General features: G+C 45.8%; 1 protein-coding gene across 10 annotated transcripts in view; it reads left to right on the top strand.

Annotated features, from left to right (window-relative positions):
* LOC148641991 (calmodulin-binding transcription activator 1-like) overlaps window positions 1-25,358 on the top strand; it is a 442,365-nt gene that overhangs the window by 107,099 nt on the left and 309,908 nt on the right. The window contains exon 1 of one of the 10 annotated variants that reach the window (XM_088617431.1): window positions 18,683-19,294. The exons of the other annotated variants lie outside the window; for them this stretch is intronic. The gene's annotated coding sequence lies outside the window, so the exon portion shown is untranslated. Of the gene's footprint in view, window positions 1-18,682; window positions 19,295-25,358 lie in introns of those variants that run through there. 10 annotated transcript variants of the gene reach the window in all.

Raw genomic sequence — 25,358 nt, 5'->3', positions numbered from 1 at the left:
GTGGTGCTGTTGGACCCTGGTGCTGTTGGTACCTTCTGTGGTCTGTGGTGCTGTTGGACTCTGGTGTTGTTGGACTCTGGTGATGTTTGTAATTCTGTGGACTGTGGTGCTGTTGGACCCTGGTGCTGTTGGACTGTGGTGCTGTTGGTGCCTTCTGGTTTGGTCTCTGATGCTCAAGATGGCCCCAAAGTCCCAGTTCTGTCCACTGGATTACATTCATTTATGCTACAAAGGTTTCACAAAATAGTTTAAAAAGGCTTGCAAGTTTTATAAGAACGTATACTGTGCAGCAGCAAAAAAAGTGCTGAAAGGATATGAACTAGTCCTTTACAAATGTCCCACAAAACTCACTTGCCACTCATTTGGCTCAGCTATGACATTCTGCAATAGTAATTTTCATATATTTTTATGTTAACAAAGTGTGGCCTTAGACGTCTGTGTAATAAGAAATTATTACAGTAATTCATAACCGCGCTGTGTTTTAAGAAGATTAAAAACATTTTTTTTAAATGCTGATCTGGATATGCACATTTAAGACGTTAAGAGTCCATGAGTTTTATTCTCTAGCTATTTATTTTAAGCTTAATTGACTGAATGTTTTGGGAGGTTTGACAGTTGCAAAATAAAGGACTAATAATAACATTCTGGAATTAAATTCTTAGTGAACAGCCTCCATTGTCCAGGATAATTTTATATAAGTCAGTCTCTCAAGCAAATGTGAACTAGCAGTCGCTCGCAGACAGTGTTGCACAGACACACTCAGAAAACCTTTGAAAACAAACCAAAGCCCCATCAGCATTTTGCTGTCGATAAACTGTGATTGAGCAAGCCATTACGCTAACTTTTATGTGTTTTGGCTAATTCTGTCTCCCCCTCTTCTCCTTTTTTACGATTTTGCTGTAGCTGTGTTTGTTGGCGACCTGATATTTATTCTCCTCCTAAAACAGTTTCATAGTGGCACTGCTTGAGTTATGTTAACGATGCTTTGCTTAACCAGCATCAATATGGATGACTCCTATTTGCTACAAGCGGTTTTGTGGCAGCATGGAGACAGATGAAACACTCGGCAGGCCTTGTGCGTCTGTTAATTTTTGTTTATTATGTATTTATGCTTTGAGCTCAGATACTCTGGGATCAAATGCAACAGTTTCAGCTTGGATCAGTGAATAATTCTGGCACTTAGAGGCTCCTTTCCTGAGTTGCTTTCCAGTGCATTATCTGGCTCTGCCTGATTTCTGTATAGTTTTTGCCAGGCAACTAAATTCTGAGGTTTAAGGTTGTAGTTGTGTAGCTGAAGGATCTGGGTTCTAATTTCTAAATTCTACCTCTTTTGAGTTTTTTTTTTGCTTGTTTTTTTTTTTAATAAATAAAAATGCAAATTATTTTCCATTCTGTGCCCACCATTTCGGAATCGCTAGTCGTGTCTTTACATCATGGCTCACAGTAATGACTTCTGTAACCAGATGGGGGAGAAGCAACAGCTGCAGAAAGGCTCCTCTGACCCACCCAACATTCGAGCCTGCCATCCATCTGTTTACTTGCAGCAAGATCTGCTGCAACGTACAGGAAGTTCCTGCATCAGGATCTACAACAATGTACAGGAAGTTCCTGCGTCAGGATCTGCTGAACATAGAAGAAGTTCCTGCATCGAGATCTGCTGAACGAACAGGAAGTTCCTGCATCAGGATCTACAACAATGTACAGGAAGTTCCTGCATCAGGATCTGCTGAACATACAGGAAGTTCCTGCATCAAGATCTGCTGAACGTACAAGAAATTCCTCCATCGAGATCTGCTGCAACATACAGGAAGTTCCTGCATCGAGATCTGCTGCAGCATACAGGAAGTTCCTGCACCGAGATATGCTGCAGCATCCAGGAAGTTCCTGCATCAGGATCTGCTGAACGTACAAGAAATTCCTGCATCGAGATCTGCTGCAACATACAGGAAGTTCCTGCGTCAGGATCTACAATATCATACAGGAAGCCCCTGCAGTATGATCTGCAGCAACGTACAGGAAAGTCAGTGGCCAACTGCAGGAGAGAAACATCCTGAGTGAAGTCAATGCAGGTCTGCTGGCACCCAGGATGTTGCAGTTTCTCCTGGAACCAGGAGAGCTTATCCTAACTCTCCCAACCCTGCACCACGTGACGACAAGCTAATTGTGTGCTGCCGTTTGAGGCCTGCAGATCACAGTCTGCTAGTGACATGACCCAGGCTCCTACCTGCAGCCATAGAGCACGGACTGAAAGATCCGGGAATCCACATTTCTATGGCCTTTGAGAAAGCAGGAGAAGAAAGTCCCTTTTGTATTTTCCCTTACAAGTGTTTTGTAAATATATTCATGACTCAGAGCCAAAGGATTGTGATTCATCAGTAGACGAGGACTCTTTCCATACCTGCTAATTACAGAGGGGCCAAAATAAGGGCTGGTGAACCTCCTCTGTAATGAGAGTTTTGATGGGCATCTGTGGTCCTGATACAGTACAATCTAGGACTGTTGAAGATAATTCTAGGTGCGCTGAGGAGTGTAGGACTGTGCAGTGCTCATTAATCAGGAACAGTCACAACAGAGATTACTCATGTGTCAGGTGTTCAGACGAGTACGCTGAAAATATAGCTCCCTTTGTTCCTGTGTATCTTCCATGTGGTTTAACCAACAGCAGAAACACATCAGACAACTTTGTTTTTACATCTCCTCTATTTTCCAGGATCTAGCAGGTTCAGTCCTGTTTATTTGAACGTCCCCTGTTTAGGGTTTTTACTGACAGTCTCATATTAGGTTTGGCACACTGATTATGTCAGCAAGAATAATAATAAGACAGCTTCAGAAAAGGTTCCACCAGGGTGAGAGAGAGGAAGTGTCAGGGGTAAGCATTTTGATGTCGCACAGGGTGCGGAGGTACAGTCTTCAGCTAATGGGGTCTGCATGACGCTCTCTGAAGTCTGTCGAGCAGCTAATTCTCCCCGAAAAACAGAAAAGCAGGGAAAATCGCGATATAAGCAGAAAAGGCAGGAGAATCCCATTGAACACACATAATGGGATACACAAGAAATGGGGAAAGTAACGGAAACATGCAAATGATACGAACTTCTCATTTCGTGACCATTCATAATTAATTTGTCACCTTCAGTAGCCCAGTGAAGTGGAGCGAATGATAGTCTCTCTCTCTCTGGAAGTTGTTCAGCAAGTCTTTCTTTCACTTTCTCTTCCCTGCGTAGAGCAGAGAGAGTCCATTACAAGAGCCTGCATGCAGAACAAGAGCTTAACCCTGCATTTGCAGCGCTCTGAGCCTCGGTTGCATTTCTTAGGGTTCGCTTTTCCTTGATCCAACTCAAAGCCCTGGAAAAAAAAAAAAGAGACAAGTTTACAGTAATCTGCTCTGGGTTAGAAGTGGGCTTGTAGTGAAGCCAGAAAGGGGCATTTAAGTGGCTTTAATTAAAGAAAGAAAGAAAAGCGTTCGACTTGGCTACGTGCTGAGAAAAAAAAATTCAGCAGCTATTAAAAAAAAGGCAAACCTAACCTGCTATTTTAGGTTAGTCAGCAATTGAGCAATTGATGAAGGAAAAAAAAAAACAAGCAAAAAAAAAACATACAGACTTTAACAAGTCTCTCTGCATTGCATTTTTACTGGTGACTCTGGAGCCAATTAGTATTTCCAGCCTGGGTAGACTGGCAGAGCTGTCCCAGCCTGGCCTGGCAGTGGGGGTCCGCGGCGCCAGTGGGGCATGTTGGCGGGGGGCGTGCGCTGCATCTCTGCTCGGATTCTCATGCACCTTAGTCTTGTCTTTTTTTTGTGTGCCTCCTCCCTCTTTCTCCGAACTCATATTCCCCTCGTCCTCTGTCTCTTGTGCACAAAGCCTTTGCCGGAAAGGAGCCCTACTGCCTGGGCTCCCCTGTGGTCTGGAACTCTAAAAATGGCAACTTTGAGTTTCCTGGCCTGGAAAAGTCATGTAAAAAGACTGTGTTTTTTTTTTAATTTATAGACGGTGGAGTTTGAGCTTGGACTATTCTGTTACTGCTGCCCTTTGGATGGATAGATAAAAGCTGTTTTGCTTTCGCCTGTACCATGAGTCCTTTATATATATATCTCCACGGTATTAAAGATAAAGTAAGAAAAGGCTTTTAAAAAAGTCGTACATGGTGAAAAGCAATTTGATTTCGGTTCAATCCCAGCCTGGCTCAAGATGGGCTTGATGGCTTGTTAAAATGTCTCTGTTGGGCAGGAGTAGGAGACTGGCTTCATCTGTCTTCATCGTAATATCAGGGTCACGGCTGGGTGGCTGAGCTAATCTCACACTCCTCAAAGCTTTTGCAAAAAAAAACAGTGAAAAGGATTGTTGCGCTTTCCCGGAGCTGGGGACAAATTCCTCAGCGTCATGAGATCAGCCGGACCTCCGCGCCCCTTGAACTGGCCTGGGAATACTCAAACCTCCACATTGCTCGCTGGGTCCATACACCTCCCAGACCTGCTCGGCCCAGACCCAGATCTGCATAGCTCTGTGTGTGTGTGTGTGTGTGTGTGTGTGTGTGTGTGTGTGTGTGTGTGTCCGGTCGCAAGTACAAATCAGTTGTGTCCATCTGGGATTCCATCCTCAGCATCCGACCAGACAAACTCTGTCAATTGTCTGTCAATTTTCTGCCTGTTTTGTTGTTTTGTTGTTCCAGTGTGTAAGACTGTCGAACAGCTGTGAGCTGAAGTGAATGTTAACATGATCACAGGGCACGTTTCGATATGCATGAGGGGGGAAAAAAAACCCGCCTGCTTTCTTTTCTCCAGTTGGCCTCATATCTGCGTATATAAATATGCTCCTACCCGTGCATCGATAGACTGTGGTTTCATTTCTGAAACATTGAACTAAGATGAGTCATGTTTCTCTCTCTCTCTGCATTGTATCCAATTCTGGCTCTGAGTAGATGGTTATGTATTCAGAAAAGTGACCTGAATAATAAAATCTAGAGGATTAAATACCAGCTTTAATTTATTATTCCTGATTAATTCAGAAAAGTAAGATTTAGGAAGACGGCTGAAGAGATGCAGCAGGACAAGACAGTCCGAATGGGATAAATGCCTTCTGATGACTTTTTCTCCAGCACGTGCGGAGCTCAGATTTTACGGGCTGAAGAAACAGAAGAATTCGAAGAACAGGCTGGAATGAGAACAGACTCTTCAGTCCCTTTAGAGCTCGCTCACGTCTTGTAATCCCAGTGATTCTGCCACAGCTAATTCGTCCAGGAGCCCATTGCCCTGGATTCAATGACATAACTTGGAGAACTATTTCAAGCTCACAAACTCCCCCTGGAATGCTTTTACTTCAGACCAATTCCAGCTTGCTGACTCTCTCTTTTTCTTTTATTTTAAGGATATTCCCATATGAATGTAGGCGGCGTCGGGTTTCAAGAAGCAGCACTGCTTCCAAATCGGCAGCGAGGATTCTTGAGTCTGTGAGCAGGCGCAGCTGGGTCTGGGCTCGCAGGGGCCACGGAGAAGAAGCCCAGTTCTTTACCAGGTCAATTCTGCCACGGCGTCCGTGGAAAGAACTGAAAATGGCTTTCCCGCTAGAAACTAGACCCCCTTCCCATCCGGCTGTCTGTCCATCCGTTTTCCATCCGCTTTATCCCGGTCAGGGTCGCGGGGGAGCCGGCGCCTATCCCAGCAAGCAACCGGCGCATGGCGGGCTACACCCCGGACAGGACACCAGTCCATCACAGACACAGACACGCACACTCACACCAGGGCCAGTTTTCCCAGAAGCCCATTAACCTCCCGATATTTTTTTGGGACTGTGGGAGCAAACCCAGGCGCCTGGAGGAAACGCACATTGAACGTTGTGGAGAACGTACAAACTCCACCGCCTTCTCGTTGTACATCAAATGCCAAAAATTGTAACCAGCAGGGTTTTAAAACCATCTGCTTTTACCGATATCTTTTTAACATAAGATAAAACCGTGGGGACATTTACTGTGTCATGCACCTCAGCTCTGCATCTGACTCTGTCCCCTCCATTGGACATGACCTCCCTACTTACTGAGGGGACCTGACTCAAGCACCCAAGTGCCTTGAGAGGCAATGACAAAGCCAATTCAATGGACCAGACTAGAGGACACAATTGTAAACCACAGGGAAGTGTATTTGAGGCTCAAGGCACTTTTTGAACTCAGAGGACTGTATCAGAGTGGAACAAGCTACCCAGCCATGTTGTTGAAGCTGATACCCTGACTTCTTTAAAAAAACATCCAGATCAGTTAACTACGTCCAAATAAACAAACTAAAGGGGCCAGATGCTCTCCTCTTGTTTCTACCCTTCTGTATGTTCTTCCAATAAATCCTTCGCTGTTTGCCTCTTGCCATCCTGGCCTAATCATGGTTAACACTGTCCCACTAAGATCAAGTGGCCTGTCTTGAAATAGGGCTGCTGTATGTGATATAGCACCAGAAAACAGTGTGGCGAAAACACGAAAACAGCAGTATCTTGCATTCATGTAAGAACACCAAAGAAGGTTGCAAGTGACAGATGATCCATGGTGATCCAAGAATCCCATCATGCTGTCTCTTGAAGGATCTCGCAAAATCAGTTTCAACAACATAGCTAGGGTTCCAGAACCTCAAATTATGCAGAGACGGCATCAGAGGTCTTGTTCAAGCCTGATGGTTAAGCTGCTACGGTTTTTGTGAGAGGGTGGAGTTGGGCGTTGACGTGGTTGAGATTTGTGTTGTTCCAGAAGGAAGCACGATCAGGGAAGGAAGGAGCTCAGTTGGGACGGAGATGATGAGTTGGGGTTGGTCAGGGAGCAGCTTTACGGTGAAATGTGATTCAGTCTGAGCCGTGACACGGGCCTGGATCTACACATCGGGGATCCCAAGACCAAGGAGGTTAACTAAGCTGTCTGTCCCTTTTCCAAACCCAGGTTATAAAACCTGTTCTACACAAATTCCCCCTTTTTAAGTCAAGACCGGTTCCTACCCCACTCCCTGTGTTTAGGCTGAGCATGCTGGGTGTCTGGACTCGAGGGTGTGATGAGAGAATAAGGGCTGCCGTGCTCTTGTCCATAGAGGGCGCTGTTCTGCGTCTCACTGGGGACTCACCTGGCGCTGCTCTGGGGACCCCGGTTGTGAAGGCCAAGAGCTGCTTGTTGTTAATGTCGTGTAAAGCAGAAATAATGTGATGTGGTGGGAATGGTGATAGGGGAGACAGCGAGAGGCTGTGGGCTGTCAGTGTGTCAGGCAGCCGCTGCAGTTAACAGCTTCCAGGAGCATCAGTCGCCTGTTAATTACCGGCAGCCAATTGCAGCCCAGGAACCTTTTTTTTTGTTTTGGAGGTTTGGAATGAAATGTCCTGTGTGACACGCGACAGCGAGGGAAATATCGTTAAACAAGCAAACTATTTGCTTGCCTGGATAAGAAGGGAGCGAGCCGGGGCTGGGAGGGAGGTGATCGGACTGCACGATTACAAATGTCACTCGGCTCGTCAGCCTCAGCCGTCCTGCTGGAGGTCCGGGGGGGTTCCAGAGAACAGTGGCTCACCAGCCCAGAGTGTCAGAGCACATGATCCCCCTGGACAGGACAGCAGTCCATCACAGAGGTACCCCCCCAGCAGTGCTGTACCCCGCTTTCACACCCGGGGTACAGTGACTCACTCAAGGCACGCCAGCAGAGCCCGCAGCTGGGACTCGAACCCACAGCCCATCAGCCATGGGTCCACAGGCTTAATGGCTTCTCTACGCCATCTCCAACAAGTGATCAGACTGATCCTATATGACCCGAAATCCTTACATTTTATAATTATCTTTTAATTAGAAACCAATTAAGACCTTGCGGCAAATAGATATTTGGCTCAATTAAGTAAGGAGTTTAATGAACTGATCTGAGCCCGTCTGGAATGGAATTGAGAGGGGACGGCTTTTGTTGGACTCAGTTTATCGCCTCAGCTCTGTGCTACGTCAGCTTCTAATGATAACTATATGTTATCTAAGACCACCTTCTTGCAGCATTTCGTGTTTTTAAAGGCCTAGCACCTTACACTAAATTAAACCGTCTAATAATCAGAGCACAGAGGACTGCATCTCAGTTGTGCACCCCTTGGACACTAATAGAATTAGACAACAGCCTCGAAAAGGCAAGAGTGGGATGTATCCACTTGCTTTTCGATGGGCTTCTGCAAAGGCTGACAGCCCCCGAGAGCTGCTATTGACATCCAAAGGTCAGCTGTCACAGGCGGTTATGCCTGTCTGTCTGGCCTGTCTGAATGCCCCACAAAGGAAGGGTCTCGCCCAGCGTAGGGTCCTCCTGTGCTAGTTGTTTCCCATTCTGGAGATTCGCTCAGGGGTGGCACAGTGGTCAGCGTTTGCTGCCTCGCAGCGCTGGGGCCCCGGGTTCATTGCTGGGCCGGGGGCGCTGTCTGTGTGGAGTTTGCATGTTCTCCCTGCGTTTGTGTGGGTTTCCTCCAGGAGCTCTGGTTTCCTCGGGTGTTTTTCCCAGGTGTGAGCGTGTGCCTATTTGTGCCTGGGTGCCCTACAATGGACTGGCAGCCCATCCAGGGTGTTCCCTGTTTTACACCCAATGCTGGGCTCTGTCTCTCTTGTGACCTTGTATGTTCCCAGTTCCCTGCCTTCTGAAGGTAACTGGGTAGGCTCTAATGTGTAGATCCATCAAGTGGCAGTCAAAAAGAAAACGTTCCCCCTCCCACGCACGCAAAAATGGGTGCTCGAAGATCAGCCAGACTTCATCCGGAGTCGCGGAAGTGGACCGCTTTTCAGAGCGGAGCTGGAACGCTGTTGGAATGCGTCCTGCGCGTGTCACTCCGTGAGGTGATTTCCTGGAGCAGGCCCGTGGGAGCCCCGGTCCTGTGGACAGCTATCAGCTCGGCGCGTCAAGCCTGACCGGCTTTGCATAAAAACCTGCGTTCCCCTCAATCTGACCCATTACGGCACTCATGTGAGCATGATTGCGTTTGACGGCAAACTCCCATTGACATTCCGGAGAAAAACTGGCGCCCACCTCCTGATCCTCCTAACCAAAGAAGCAAGGTCACGCCTTTGTTTTCCTGAGGTACGCTCGGAGCATGTGGCGACAAACGTTAGTTTTCCACCGCTTAAACACCACGGGGGATGGACAGCAGGCGCACGGAGAGGTGTCTGTAATATAATTACCAAGGTCTCATGCAAAATACAAGATAAAGCTTTTCACCAAATGAGAGATCTCGCAGCTCTGAAAAACACACTCCCTGAGGTTTCCTGAGAAAGGTCATTTATTATGGAACAGCTGCACCCAATTTTCTTATTAAAGCTGTTGAACAATGCTTCTGCCCTTAACTGAGCATCAGCGTCCGTGTTTGAGCTGTAACACAGTGACCGCTGCCTGGCTTTCATTTATTGGAGCAATGCGTGCACAGCCCAGGGGCAGGAAGAGCACAGGCATACTGGGAAAAGTAGCAGAGGTGGCACAGAAAAGCTTGATTCGGAAGTGTCCGGCTGTGCAGTGAGGGTGGACTTGTCTGGCTGGGATGGGATGGGAAAAACTCACTGCGCACCAACCCAGATTAAGCCCGACTTTCGGCAAGAACTGTGATGCTTTTTCGCTCAGTTTTAAGGAGAAACGTCTGAGCTTCCAGAAACAGAGGAGTGAGCCTGCAACCCTCAAATGAGTGAAAACAACGAGGTACCTGATCAGGGGATTGACCTGTGGGAGGCTGTCTTTACAAGGGCTCACCTTGTGCTGGTAGATCAACAGTGAAGAAGCATGTGGTCGAGATGGCCCTGGGACCTGCAGGGAGAACTACAGTTCAGATCACTTACTGTACCGCAGTCTGGTGTGGGATACCGTGATAAACACACTTTAAGGTCTATTCCACGCTGAAAGGAGCAGAAAAACAACATTTCGGCTGTGGAGCCTTCTTCGGGCTCTTTTCTTCTCTTTTCAGCATGGAATAAACCTTTACTTGTTCCCGTGTCCGGTACAGGCACCACTGGACCTGGGCAGCCGCCAGCCCGCTCATTGGAGGCTGATCTTCAAATCCTGATGCGGTGTAAATATGCTCCCCTTTTCTCCCGTTTCCACGCGCTCCGAATGAGCGGGGCCCAGGCGAACGATCCCATCTTTGATTCTAGGAGCCCTCGTTCCAGACCCCGGGCAGCGTCTCCTGTGCCCTCTGCCGCCCGGCGGGCCTCGCCTCCTCCGCGGAAAAAACCAAGAGGGTTCATTAGGACCTCTCGTGCTGCGAGTGAAGTCTGTTCCGTTTTTCTTTAATACCGCAGATATTTATTGCAGCCCAGGAGCGACTCAGTTAAAAAAAAAAAAAAAGGTGACATGCATTTACAGAAATGATGACAATGATTGTGTAACTACTGTATCTTTTAAAAGCATGCCACATAGTAGCAGCTCGGCAATTAAGCTATAAATCTACGCAGATGAAGCTGTCTGGGGGGGACTGTACCTATAAGCTGTTGTTTCCAATGAGATAAGCAGTCCTAATAGCTTTCTGTCAGGCAATAACACATTGCTCTCAGATAGATAGACAGATGGACAGATACAGGTAGATAAATCTGCGCCCTGGACTATTATTATTACCGTGCGTTAATGGCTCCAAGTGCGAGCAAGAGGCTTTCCTTGTGTTTAATTTGGCGTCGGCTTGGCGTGTTGCAGGCGGTGCTCCGGGTCCGCAGTGGCAGATCCCCCTTGGGGGGGGCCTTTGAGCTCCGTGTCCCAGCCTCGCCCGGCTTTTCTGTCTTCTTGCTTCTTCTGTTCAGTTTTTAGATTTGAGATTTGCGGCCTCTTGCCCCAGCGGTCACACGGACCCCCTCCCTGCAGCCGTTCTTTGTCGTTTGGGTTTGTACTATTACCCGTGAAAAGTGCAATCGTGCGACGGCAGGTAGCATTTCAGACCCGGGTGCAAAGGTATTGCTCCTTCCCCCAGACTCAGAGAGGGGGCAGCAATCAGGGCAGATCACAGTGTCACAAAGCGTCTGTCAGGACCCTGAGCAGACAGCACAATCCAGGACTAGGATAGGGGCTGGAAGAAGAACAGGGGGCGTGTCCAAGGTGCGCTGGTGCTCGGGGGGGGGTGTCCTGGGCAAACAAGTCCAAAGGAGTCCTTGAGAATAACCAGAGTAAGCCAATGTCCAAAGCCGAGTGATCCATCCCGACACAGACAGAGTTAAAAGCCGGAGCGGGATCCGGCGAAGGGTCGGGGGAATAAAAGGAGGTTACGGGGCCAGGCGCTCCCAGTCCCTGACCCAGATGGTCAGGACGCCGTTGTGAAGCCGATGCCATCGAGTCGCTCCTGGACTCGCGGCCCTTCCGGGTGTCCATCTTCCAAAGCTGAGCCCAGATTGGCAGGAACGTTTATGGGCTGGAGCTCGCAGTGACTTTGGTAAGGGCTCCTCTTCTCCTGGTGCAGCGAAGAGCACCTTCCACTATCCCCTTTGCCTGCTTCAGGAACTGCAGCCGTGTGTGTGTGTGTGTGTGTGTGTGTGTGTGTGTGTGTGTGTGTGTGTGGGCCTCTGTTACCTGTACACTTTTCCCTTCCGCCTCCTGTAACACGGATCAAACAGTGATTCCGAAGGTGCAAAGACAAGGGAAAAGAGGCACACGGCGTACCGAAGATAAAAGCCGGCCCAGTACACCTGCGAAAGGGCTGTTCTAGGTGTGTTCCGGGAGCTAAATGAGCAGATCAAAGGCCAAGCTTGAACCACTGCTTCTCTCGCCGTAATGAGATGCCTCGATCTCAGAACTGGGGTGCCTCTTCCCCGCACCGCGATAGATATTTCATGACAGACGGGCTCTGAGAAATCGTGATGGTGCATACACGAGCAGCTACACGCAGCATCAGGGTCATTCCATCGTTCTTATTTCTTTTGAAGGTTTTGTTCAGAGAATTATTTCTCGGCACTGTTTACCATGGAGTGTGTGGCGCCGGGTTTAACCATGAACATTGCAGCCTCGAGTTCGGCTTTCCCATTAACATCACGGCCGTAGGGCGCCATAAAATCAGGTAGCATGGTGTCTCGGTGGTAGACACTCACTCTTTTTGGTGATTTGCCAGATATGTTTAAAGTGCTGAAAGATATTTGGTGAAGCCAAACCAGAGGACTACTTCAGGATCAAAAATGGACCTACTGTAGGACCCAATGCTGCAAATGGAAACTAAGAGAAAGGACATTTAGGACTCATATCAGCAACACTACAGTACTTTGCACAAAAAGTTGTAGAGGTTTGGAACTGCCCAGCCATACAGCTGATCTTGATTCACTGGGCTAGACAGGACCATGACGTTATTAGCAAACTGAGTAAGACGAGTAATGAGTAAGATGGGCTCCTCTAGAATGTGACTCTTGTTATGTTGTTCTTGGGGAGATGTCCAAGCTGAAACAGCAGTTAATGGACTAACATTTTCAACATACAGAAGGGCAAATGTCTGCACCCGCTTCAGAAGCACCTGGGATGTGCAAGGGGACGTCTTCTTCACACAGTACAATGTTGTGCATCACAATTCTCAGTTTCTCTTCTTAAATCACTTGTAATGGTATATAAACCTCAATTTATATCAAGGGGCACTTAAATGAATCCTGCATTTAGACCTGACCTGGGATGTGGTGTTCAGTCCTGGTATCCACCATTTCATTCCTTGAAAAGTGAAAAATATTTTCCCTGGAATTTAGATCATAACAGAAGTCTGAGCTTTTATACATTTTGTATAAGAGACTTTCGTTGCTACTGACACAGGCCGTGGAATATTTTTCCTTCGTTAATGCTGTACACGTTTGATGGGGATTTAATATTCTGATCGTACAGTGTAACTCAGGGATATATGCTTAGTATGTGAATGGTTAATCGAAGAGGGTTTTGTTGGTACTGAACTCTGGCTTTTCTGTGCAATGCAGAAGAACAGAGTCGAAGATAAACGAGGCAGCAGCTAGGAAACTGAGATACTGAGGCACATGCTGGAGATTGGAAGCAGTCCCAGAAGGACAAACGGACTTAAAAGCTACAGCCTGGATTTCCTGTCACTTAATCTCTCCGTAGTGTTGTTTTTGTACAACGGAGCTCAGCATCACATTGTGCTGGCTGTATCATGTTCATGTTTAGTCCTTGTTTGTTTTGGGCTGACTTACAATTGGCGGTGTTGTGCCGTCATCTTACGGAGGAGCTCCAGAGCCAGCAGGCGAGTCTGAAAGAGGTCCGGGCGTGCTCTTGGCTGGGTTTGGATGGATGCCTGTCTGTGGTCATTTGCTGCTGATTCCTAGGCCCCTACTCTCGTTATCTGACAGGCTCGTGGGTTGGGAGAGGCACAGCAGTGGGCTCATCACATCTGCGTTAGGTCTTATGTTGGCGCTTAACTGCTTCCTGAGCTGAACTGTCCCAAGATCCCAGAATTTCAGGGGATCCTTGTCTTTTAAGACAGGAGACATTTCCAGTGCTTTAAGAGTGTGTGCCCATGCAGCAGAGAGCTCAAGGATGGAACTGGGACCCTTCAGTGAGCTGGGTATCCCAGCCTTGGTCTCCTACCAGAAGAATCTGGCCCCTGCCTTCATCGGTCTCTCACTGGTAGGGTAACCATTTGGCCCGTAGCTCCTCGGAGGCTTTGTTGCAGGAAGAGGTATCAGACTTGCAGTTAAACTGAAGCAAGTGAATGTGTAAATGAGCTCCATGTTTGTGAAGATGAGTGTTTCTGCTTGGTTACTGCTGCTGTCCCTGCCACTGGTGACGGCATGCGAACAGCTGAGCAGTGTAACAGACTCGATCAGGAAAGTACCTGCAATTTGGGAGATTTTTTTGATTAAATAGGAGGTTAACACACATTTCCTATTGGGAGATTAAAAAAAAACAGATTAAATTCATTCCTAGTCCTTATGATCATTACTGTCTCTTAATCTCTGTCCATGCAAGGGAAGTCTGAAAATCTTTCCCTGTCTCACAGTGTCCCTGTGACTGTGTGTGTGGCCATATGGTCATCTCACTCATAACAAACCCCAAACACCCACTTTCTGCCAGACACCTACTGTACATGTCTGTCTTTGGAACAAATTAAATGATAAAACACAAATTACAGGTTACTAACCACGGGTTTCATTCTGAGTGCTGGTAGCTCTGGATGATTAGTGTGCTGTCTTGACTGATCCTCTGATCTAACTATTTATTTAAAAGATATTGCCTCATTCAATTGTAGTATCACAGAACAGAGATAAATGCAAATTTGTTGTTTAATACTGCAGGAAGAGTAGAATTTATATAAAGGAATACTTCAATGATGCATTTAGACCTTATATGGGATGTGGTGTTCAATTCTGGGAACTATGCTATAAAAAATATTTCTGGTGTTGAAGTACAGTAGTACAAAGGACAGCAACTAAATGAGTTTCTATATAAAGGGAACTAGACAAGATTGCCTTGGCATTTGACCTGTGTTTTCAAAATCCTGAAAGGTATTGACGAACTGAATCCAGGGGACTTCCTGAATATAAAAATGTATTTTGAAAGCGTTCTGCATTTCATCTTTGTGACATTATCTTTATCCATTCATCCACTCTGATGTGGAAAAGTTAATTTATACATGTGTCTTTTCTAGCCTTGATTGGTATAATGTTGTGTTTGCTGGCGTATCAAAACATTCTTAATGAGCTGCATTAGGTTCAAACTTCTGCTTCCCAGATATAACCTGCACCGAATGTGCATGAGCATTTCTGTGCTGTTCTAGGTTCCTGGCATGGGATCCCAGTGGATTTCAGGGTAAAATATGAACTACTGCCGCTCACTTTTAAGAGCTTAAATTAGTTTGGCTCCTGACTACATCGGTGAACTGTTATCTCCCTGTGTACTGTACCTCCACACTGTTTGCACTCTTTGGATTGTGGCCTTCTTTCTCATCCCAAAACTAGGCCCCGAACTTCAGAAGACCCAGCTTTTTTCAGTTCTGTCATGACCAGGCTGAGGAACGATCTCCTGGCTGATATTATATTGTGCAAATCGTTCAGCACTTCCAAACCAGTCTCAAAACTCACTTTTATATGCTAGATTAATCAGACAATTATGTACCTTAATATTTTTTGCTTCTGCTTTGTAAAAAGTGATTTTCAATGCTGTGCCATGAAGATTGTAAAAATAAATCCAGATTACGCCTAGGATCATTTAGTACAGAAAGAGGAAATGCAGCTTTACACAGAGAGCAGCAGGGGTTGGGAACGGGGTCAAATGATCTTCCCTCATCTGTGCTTTTTCTTATGGCTTTATTTCTGCTTTGTGATGGATAATCTAAAATGTTTTTGTTTTTACATCTGACGGAAAAGCAGAAAGAAATGCAAGATGAAGCTACTGTACCACTAATCTAATACAGTAAATGAGTGTGTCTTTAATAAGAGACACATTAACATCATTTCCTTTTTAATTTTCCAAGCTCAGACCTGATAATGAGGTAGGCTCTGCAGTACTTATTTACTTACAGCTGTAATTAGATTGTGTCGCCTTAAAAAAAAAACCTCATTATTTGTTACCTTGACATTTGCTGTAGAGGGCTGCTGCCTTCCTTTCTGTGTCTTCTCTGTGCTCATCTCTTTTCGTGCCTCTCCCTCGCCTCCCTCCCGCCTCGGCCTCTCTCTCTGTCCCCCTCCTGCTGTCTGCACTGTTCCTCTCCTCTCTCTTCTGTTCCCTTGCTGCTTCACTCCTGTCTCCTCACCCCGCCTCAGCCTGCTGCCTCTCGCTCTCCTCTGTGTGACAGTGACCTTGAAGAGTGCTCTTGGCTGCACGCTCAGAGACAGTCGTAGCAGTTCCATCAGGCCCTCTCTCTCTCCGTTCATTATCGAAATCAACCCCCAAGCTGTGGTTGTTCCTTTGTTTTTCTCTAATGTGCTACTCATTTGCTGAGCCCCTTTGCTTTTTATTAGCAACTGTGCGATGAACAGGGGATTTTTAATAGGCAGCGTTTTCTGACGCTGCTGTTCTAAGCGAGCATCTCCAAATACTGTGTTTGTAAGTGTTTTTCTCATTGCAATTGAAAAAAGAAATATCGATCGTAATTATTGTGAAATATTTATAAACCCCTGGTGCTGAACCAGAACTTTGGCAGGAGATTGGCGGCTCAGGATTCTAAAGATCTCAGTGAAATTTTTCCAAAGTCACGTTTGTTTCAGTCTAAAGACATAAATCTCCCTGCTAGAGAGAGCTGTTTTCTCTTCGGGTTCTCAGTGCTGTGCAGAGGAGGATAGTGACTAAAGCTGAGCTTGTCTCCATATTGTGTCCCAGTCCTTGTTACTGCTGATTTAAACTCTATTTGCTTTTAAAGAATCAACATAAATTGCCTGTTTGTTTCTGTGTGATTGGAGTAATGACAATTAATCACTGCGCACTTGCTAGCAGCATCAGTCTCTGGGCTCAGCAGAGGGAAGGGAAGTCTCTGCCACATGTTCCTTATCCAGATGAAAACGTGTGTCAGAAAAAAAAAAAAACAAAAGCCAGCGGTAAGGAGTGAGTGGAAAACCAAACTACTTGGCGAAGCCGAGAACTTTGTGTGCTGGGACCTGGGACCAGCCTGGTCTTGCTCTGTGTGTGTATGCAACAGGGTAAAGAGTGCTTCTCAGCCTACAGACAGGACTCATGGTGGTGACGTGGCGCCTGTTAGCTCCTAACGAAATTAATTAACACATTTAAACAGTTTTTTCGATTCTGTTTCCCACGTGTGGCATGGTCCGCCTTGCGGCACTGGAGCCCTGGGTTCAATTCCGGGGGTGCTGTCTGTGGGGAGTCTGTATGTTCTCTCTGTGTTCGTGTGGGTTTCCTCTGGGTGCTCTGGTTTCCTCCCCCTGCACAGGCGGGCAGGTAAGCTGGCTTCTGGGAAAAATCAGCCCTGGCGTGATGTCTGTGTCTGCCCTGCAACAGCCTGGCGTCCCACCCTGGGTGTACCCTGCCTTGTGCCTGTCGTGTGCTGGGATAGGATGCAGCACCTCTGGGACCTTGAATTGGAGAAAGTGCTTAGAAAATGTATGGGTGGATTTCTGACTGTTTAATATTAGCAAGACTGCAGACTGTGTCAGATGAATAAGCCAGTACTAACACTAATTATACAGGGACACTGGGATCTTCCCCGTCAGCCTAGAGCAGCAGCACCTGTTTTGACAAGCGAGAGGGCATTCTGCGGGACCGAGACTCTGCACACAGGGATCTCCAGTCACGGGCCTGCAGAGCCTCAGGTCCTCTGGGTTTCAGCTACCATCCTGCTCTTAATTACTTAATTGAACTGGTTATTGGCTTAATTAGTCAAGATTACAGCAATCTTTAGTCGATGATTAAAGACATCTCAAATCCCTAAAGGCTTGAGGCTTTCCAGAACCTGGGCTGCAAACCACTGGACTATAGAAACACCCTCTCAGATGGATTCAAATGTGTTTTAATCAGCATCATTTTGATATCAAACGAGGCCTGATTTCCTTGCCGGGGAAACACACTGTAGCTTTTTATGCACATAGTAGGGAAGCACATTTGCAAAGTCGCAGTTTAAAAGCCGGAGCACGATGTGGTGGCGCTCCTGCGTCACAGCTCTGGGGTTGAGGGCTCACTTCCACCCCGGGGTACCTGCCTGTGTGAGTTTTTGGGGGCGCTCAGGTTTCTGGTTTCTCAGATGTGTGGGTTAGGTTTGGATTGGCCCCTGTGAAGCTGCCCGTTCTCGGGGGATTGTGGGAAAGGACCCAGAACGGCAGGAGAGCCTCCTGCCATTGGTGCCTGTCTGGTGATCTGTGATGAATCCTTCATGTAACGGTCAGGGAGTATCCGGGCCTTTCTCTGCCCCGTAATCACGTTTGTCTTTTCAGTGTGAGCGCCGCCCCTGGGCTCCTGACAACCCGTCTGGCGCGGGGAGGGGGTCACTGAGGGAAACGGAAAAGAGAGCTCATTAGCAGACGCTCTCGTTTCTCCCCTCTTAACGTCGGCCGGGCACGGCCAGCCGGTACGGGTCCGCAGCCCGAGATCTCTTCCGGACAGTTGGGGGGCCTCGTATTCTGGCACTTTACCTCCTGCCTGGCCTGCGGCACGACCGGGTCAAACCAGCGCCACACACCCTGAAGCCACGCCGGGCCTGGGCCCCTCTGAGCCGGAGCAGTTTATCGTGTGTCACTTGGGGTGCTCACCCCTGGACCTCCTACTGTATGTCTGCCGGCTCTCCTCCACGCTGAGCTCTCACACCCTTACTGGAACCTTTAATTGACCCAGTAATCCAGTCATCCCATGACTCACCAGTGCTCTTTATAGTTGTTTCCAGTTCCTATACTGGAGGCTGTCTTTTAACTGCTGTATTGTAGCTCATAGTTAACTTAGGACTCGAGACTTAACTCTCGCTTCTGAGCAGTGAAAAAAGCTGGCAAGAGTTACAATCGGGCAGCTCGTTCTTGCAATTAAGGGTTCAATTAAAGATCTCGAATGGAAAAAGACCTTGTGGGATCAGCACATTCTATGCTTATAAGCTTGTACACTTGATTGTGACAGCGGAGGGCCCTGGTATTAACTTAGAAGGGACATTTTGGTTTCGGTTCAGCTGTTTTATTTTAGTGATTAATTGGATTTAGCACTTTTTTGAATAAGGCAGGAAAAACAGCATTTAAAAGAAAAGAATCATATATTTTTTAGGTGAATTCTAAGTGTGGATAGTTTTTTTTTTTCCCCTTGTCTGGGCGATTCTGTGAGCACGGCCGGTACACGTTGTTGATTCGTTGTAGTTTTCGCCTCAAAAACCTCAATTTTTAAGCACAGGAACTGCGTTGTGATACAGTGGAATAGGAGCTGACATAACGCTCCGTGGCGCACTGATACGAGGTGACCCGTCCGTATGGGCATTGGTCACTCCAGGCAGGACAACGCCGGACTGCTGACCAACGGTCCCACTGAGCACTGCCGTGGACGGCTCTCGCACGGGTACCCGAAGCCCGCCATTTTTCTTCCCTCGACAGACGATATGGCCGCCTGCGCGGGGTGCGTTTCTGTCACTCCGGTACTGGGGACCCCCGGTTTTTCTGCGGCTGCCGCCCAGACAACACACGCACCCGCGGCCACAGTCGGATGTGATTAAATCCGCTTAAGTGAGCTGAACACCCAGACCCTCCAGGCAAAGGGAGCCAAACCGTGTGTTGGGTTGTGTTGTGTTTTTTTTTTGGCCGCGGAGCGCTGAGGCTGAAGCCAATGCAGACACACCGAGACTCCGGCGCTGGCAGATTCAATAAGACAAGCGGCGGTCGTTGAACCTCTAACCCGCGACAAAACTTTGTGAAATTAAAAAAAAAATGGAGTATCTGCTTCGCCAGTGACCTTCCCCAAACAGTAAGTTGCCTCCAAGGTGTGCGGGTAATTTCTCTGTTCCCTGCGAAGGGATTATATTAAACTTAAGGCCAAAGTAACAGTGCTGGTATAACAATACGGTTTGACACCGTCGTCCTCTCGTAAATAGAAAAAAAAAACGCAATAGCGTTTTTATTAAGAAAATCTTCTCGCTGTTACCTCAGGGATTTAAATCAAAGGAACAGTGTAAAACGCTCCGCTGGAAAGAATTAATGTTTTTAGAAAAGTAAGAGAGGACTCGCAAGACAGTGGAGAAGCAAATGTTAGTGTAGCGGTTTATTGAAATAGACACCCTTTAATCCATTAACGAGTCCTTTAACCACAGTACTGCGGCGGTGTTGTCACTGCATACTCAAAGCAACAAAGAAAACACTCTGCCCTTTTAATAAACAGCAAAAATGCATCTTTATCACCATCATTATCATAGTTATAATAAAACTACTTGAGCTTTCTCTTGATGTGACCCTTGTCATATGAAGAAGGACTCGTTGAATTAATAGTTATGTTTGGATTGGGAAAAAAAAAACCCCACTGATCGTTCTTAAAGAAAATGCACTTTGAGCCTTTGATGAATTAAGAGGGAGGACAAATGAGTTTGCCTCTCTCCTCTTTAATCAATTCTCTTCCTAACCTGTGAGGCTGGCTGTAGCTGGGCTGCATTATTAGGGCTTGGTGTCTTGTGGCGACACCTGGGAGTAGTGCCTGTTGCATGTTCTAATGAGGCACATGATACACAGATCAAGGTAATGGGTTATAATGGTGCCCCGAGCCAAGGTAAGCTAGTGTTTTATCACGCACACAGCCCTGTAATTAGGATTGACTGTCCCGCGAAATAGGAGCTTTTATTTGGAGTTTTCTCTCTTTGCTAATAAGCCAAGTCAAAAACGCTTCAGGGACCTGTCTTGCTCAATCATTGGTAAAAAAAAAAAAACCCACCAGAATGTTCTGCGTTTTATCCTTTCCTGCAGAGTGCACACAACTAAAATAATTGTCCTGGACTATTGTAACTTACAGCAACGGTAATTCTCAGTATTGATATTTCTCATCTAGTTTTACAGTATATAAGTTATTTAAGAATCGGTAACCTGAGCACTTCACTGCTGGGGTTGAATGGCGAAGAAGCTCGCAGATTGTTGAGGAGATGAAGTCCTCCTATGACATAGCTCTGCTGCAATTACAACGTGCGGCCACCTAGTGTCACTGTATCATTGGTTAAGAAAACGATTTAATCTTTAGGTCTGATTGGGATTGAGTTTTTAATTATTAATCCAAATCGGCGAGAAGATGCTTTCAGGTTTTTGTGAAGCTGTGCCAGAAATCTTTTTTACTTCAGTGAGAAGATAGCTGTATTAGATGAGGAACTTGTATATTCATTTACATTTACGTCCGTTCATGCTTGTTAAACGTTGGCCACCAGAGATGGTTTGGAAGTGGCCCAAAAGTACTGTGGTCTCTTCAGTGCTGCACCAGTATATGGGGTTTTCCAGAAGAGCCTAGCCATGAAGAAAAGAGTCTGATTGCCCAGTCAGACTGTTTGAATATAAAATATTAAACGACTTATGGCTAGTCCCTGACACAAATATTTATCCATTACTCATGCATCTGTTTAAGTTCTGTACTTTTCTACAGCTGGCCCATTGTCTTCTGATTTTCTTAAAACCAGAGCAGACAATTGAGCGATTAAATGAGGAATCTAATTGTTGTCTTAGACGTGTAGTCTTTTTCTTAGGTCTTTTTCTGCTGATCACTCAGAAGCCTCTCTTCATTAAAGGTGCAATTTCCTATGAAAATAAAATCAGCCGGTGCGCACACTCATTTCTCTGCTCCAAAGTACTTTATTTATTAACAGTTGTCATCATTTCTGAAGCTAGAAGATGCTAGATCATCCAGGAACTGAATCTGAGATCCTGTGTACACTTGAAAGCATAATTTTCAACTGTGTTTGGATATAAAACCCCAAAAGGACTGGGGGAGAGAGAAAAATAATTAGAATATTTTTTGTGGGGGGGGTTGCCTTTATATCTTTGTGTTTTTAGTGACAGTTGTGTTATACGACTGCCTTTTTATAGACCTTTTCCATGAAATCTCAATTTGAGCTGCCACCCCCACTTGTTATTTTTGCCTTCTGTTTTATCACCCAGCTGTCTTCCTTAATGTATGGATATATGTATTGCTTAATAATATTTAGCTGTTCCCCTTTTTATCTGGTCATTTTTTTAGGAGGCCAGACACGTCAACTACAGTCCAAGTGTGTAAATTAAGCGATGGTTTGGCACACGTGCTGTGTTAGGCGACAGCCAGGCACACAGCTGTACAGTGCAGGCTAAGCCAATTGTGCTACAATTAGGATTTTCTATTTTAAGATCTTCAACAGAAGACCGATTTCAGATGAATCAGTTTGCCTACAGGCGTTACATACTGCACAGAGAGAGTTGTTTTTTTTTTTCCAAGATGTTGTTGCTTCCCCTGCTGTTTTGATTTGTGCTTCCCACTTTATCTAAAGGGAAGGATGAGGGGCTTGGAGAAGACATGGGGGTGGGTACTGGGGTGTAGGGGTCAATAGGGATTAAGCAGTCATCCAGGGAAGCAATCACATGATTGGCATATTGATCTGTACATAGGAAATAGAAGTGCATGCCATGTAAATCACGGGTCCATTGAATTAGCTCTTTCTTGACACGCACCATAGAAGCATTTGTAATGTTTGAGCATATTTCGGTGTGGATTTCATGTGTACTTGGCAGTGATCTTTTTGCTGTTAATCTGCGTAATCTCTGTAACGTGTATTGAGCCTGTGAGCCTGCTGTGCTTGGAAAGTTGGTGTGTCATGTGTTGTGTCGCACCAGTTCAGCCATTGGAATGGAATGTGATACCACAGAGTTCTGGCAAAATGCCTACCTATAGACTGCAGTGAGAGAAACGTCTGTCTGAAAAAGGTTTGAAAAGCCACGACAATCCTGTTGTCTCATGTAGGAGAAATGCACGTACTGCGCTGGCTGCATTACGCACTCTTATTGTGTGGAGGCTTGAGTCCGTTGGATTGCGTTAGGACTCATAATCATTAGGTGAAAGGCTAAAGCTCACACATTAAGGCTAATGTGTGAACTTTAATTTGACTGGCTTCAAAACCTAGGAATTCTGTAAGGGGCCCAAGCCAGCTCAAACTACTGTGGACCAGATCAGAGGGCCCTCATCAAAAATATGTAAGCCCAGTGGGCTGACTTTATTTAACCTCAGATCGGTGCTGCACATTGTCTGAATGTAAGCTTCTGTAGGTTCTCTGGAGCAGAACAGGCCAGGTGACTTGCAACAAAGGTTGCAGAACAGAACCCAGACTAGTATTGGCATTACTATAAAATGCTTAGGTTCACAAAAGGTTCACAGATGGGTAAATACGATATGTATATATTATAGGAGCTTCTACCCCAGTGGATAAAGTGACTATATGCTCAGTGCATGCAACAAGACCAATTCCCTGGACTCCACCCATCCTTAGAGAATGCTGTGCTGTTGTTTGCAGTGAGCTTGACCTGCAAGGCCCAGGCTGGGTCCCAGGGATGAATGGGTGGAAGGCTAATGCTTTAATCCAGTGCACCATCTAACCTCTGTAATAAAACACTCTCTCAATCAGGAATATTCCCATCCCTCCGGCACTGCTCAAGCCTAAGCAATCGGAGACAAGCCAGGGAAAGCAAATGAGTCTGAAGTCTAGACTTAAAACACCTGCATCTGAGCACATTCCCTGGCAGGGAATACGAGACAGCACATATTAATTGCCCACAGTAGTGAACACAAGGATTGAATTAAGCGAGATGACTCCCATTGCAGAGTGGTGTGAGCCATTCCTGGCTTTGTTCTGAGCCTAATTAGGTACTCCTCAGCTTTTGACCTCTGCTCTTTATTTAATTAAACCAATTAAGAAGAGATGAGCCTGATTTAACCACCCTGCCATCTTTTTACTGTTTCTGCTTTAATAACGCTTGTGCCTGACGTGGTTCCATGTACCAGCAGCCCACTTGTTTTATCATTAGAACGTAGATAAAACCCACTCAGTGTACCTTCTCAAACATTATTCCACAACAGCCCTCCCCGGTGCAGACTAATACAGCATATGTCTAAATGCTAATATGTTTCTCTCCATGATGTACAGTATTCAAGCCTTCATAGCTGTAGAACAGGGAACAGATCTGTCCTGTAATTGTGGAATAGTTTATGCACTGACAAGGTTACACTGGTTACGCAGGTGCACTTGGTTGTGGGTGGAGGTCTTGTAGGCTGTTTTGTCAGCTTCTTCTTTATACTTTATAGTTTAAACAGCGTGATGTGGTAGAATTCGTTATAGCAGTGTAGGGTCACCTTCATGTGATACTCCCACAGAAGACTGACTCAAGGCTCTCAATAATGTGTCGGGGCTTGCATTTCAAAACGCTAACATTTGTTAATTCACAACATTTTTGTGAAGTCTAAAATGAGCAGGCTTCCAATCAGTGTCAGAAAAGGACCCAGCCAGTAGGCAACACCTTTAATCCTGCAATTGAAACTGAGAAATAAAAAGTTATTTTGCAAAACTTTATATTGGTGTGAGAGATGTACAGCAAGTAAAATGTTTGATGTAACCAGTGCAGATAAATAATTCTAGTAGTATGTGACGGGCCCCAATTTAAGCCAGTTGGCTCAAGGGGTTTGAACACATTAAAAGCTTTAAGAAGTACATCAAAGGAGTCTTTATTACGGAGCCTCTATACACACAGTCCACCACTAACAACCCTTCTATCAGCTAATACCGTAAGGCCCTTAATATACCCAAACATTCCATTCCTCACACCCATGTCAGATTGTGCCCTCTGAACCCTTCACCAATTATCCAATTAATTAACTAATCATCATCCAGTGTGTTTGCTCTGCTGGCAGGTTGGCTGATAAAGTCTCCTCAAAGACAGGTCTGCCACACACAGGTCTGAGAGCACATATACCTGTATACTTGTTTACCCAAGAGAACCTGGATTTTTTTCTACAGTTCCTGTTTCTGTTCCATTGTCTTCCTACCAAACCTATCCTTTCCATTAAACTCAGGGTCTCTTTATTGTTAAAGAACAAACCTACAAAAAAGTGTTTGTTATTCAGTTCTAATTACTTGCTGTGGGGCCTCAAACTGCAGTTCCTGCTTCATAGTGTTCTCAAAAGCCACAATGGATTAGGTTATTTGTTTTGTCTTCCTGTGCAATGTTTGAACAATTAAAGGTCATATCAATTAGTGCATTGTGCAGTAAAGCTCAGGCTCTGATCTTGTTTTTAAAAATGAGATTTCAGCAAAATTCCGCCTCCATACAAAAATTAAAAAACAATAGGCAATATTCCATGTTATTCTCTAGGATATCTACATATTTTTCTAATTACTATGTATATAACAATTAATATAGGCCATTTCTCCCTGCATATTAGTAATTTATTTGCTTTGTGATTCTGATAAAGTTTTGAACCTGGGCTTAGTGGCAGAGCCCCTTTTGTGATAGCAGTATGGTTTTAAAATCCCTCTTTCTTATAGTGATAGAGTGCCAAAAACTAATCTGTTTCTTTATACCCTGCATGGGGCATGATCAGTCCTCAACTTAAAATTTGTCACCCGACTTGAATAGATACCTTTAATGCTTAGCTTTATTCCAGCTCATTCAATTATCTGCCTGTCTGTCTCACTGCTTCTCTGGGGCTGTCTGTGCATCTTTTGTCTTGCTTGGCTTCATTCCTTTTCTGCCAGTAGAGACAGGGTTTTTCTATGTCTTTACCACACAACTAAAGCAAAATTGCTTTAACTTAGAGATTTACAGACAGATGGGTTTAAAACAGTTGTAGGAACTGTCAGGAGACAGACGCAATGAACTCACACAATCAAAAATAAAATGGTGCATCACGCACGCCAACAGATCCATACAGACATGTACAGTATATCTAGACTCACAGACACTGGAAGAATACCATCATGCACACTTACTATCAGACACGGGGCAACAAATTTAGCTGAATGACAAGTTCTGACAAGAGGGTTGCG

The sequence above is a fragment of the Lepisosteus platostomus genome, chromosome 23 (genome assembly GCF_059453375.1).
Source record: "Lepisosteus platostomus isolate fLepPlt1 chromosome 23, fLepPlt1.hap1, whole genome shotgun sequence".
Lineage (NCBI taxonomy): Eukaryota > Metazoa > Chordata > Actinopteri > Semionotiformes > Lepisosteidae > Lepisosteus > Lepisosteus platostomus.
This window is presented reverse-complemented; position numbering and strand designations above follow the sequence as displayed.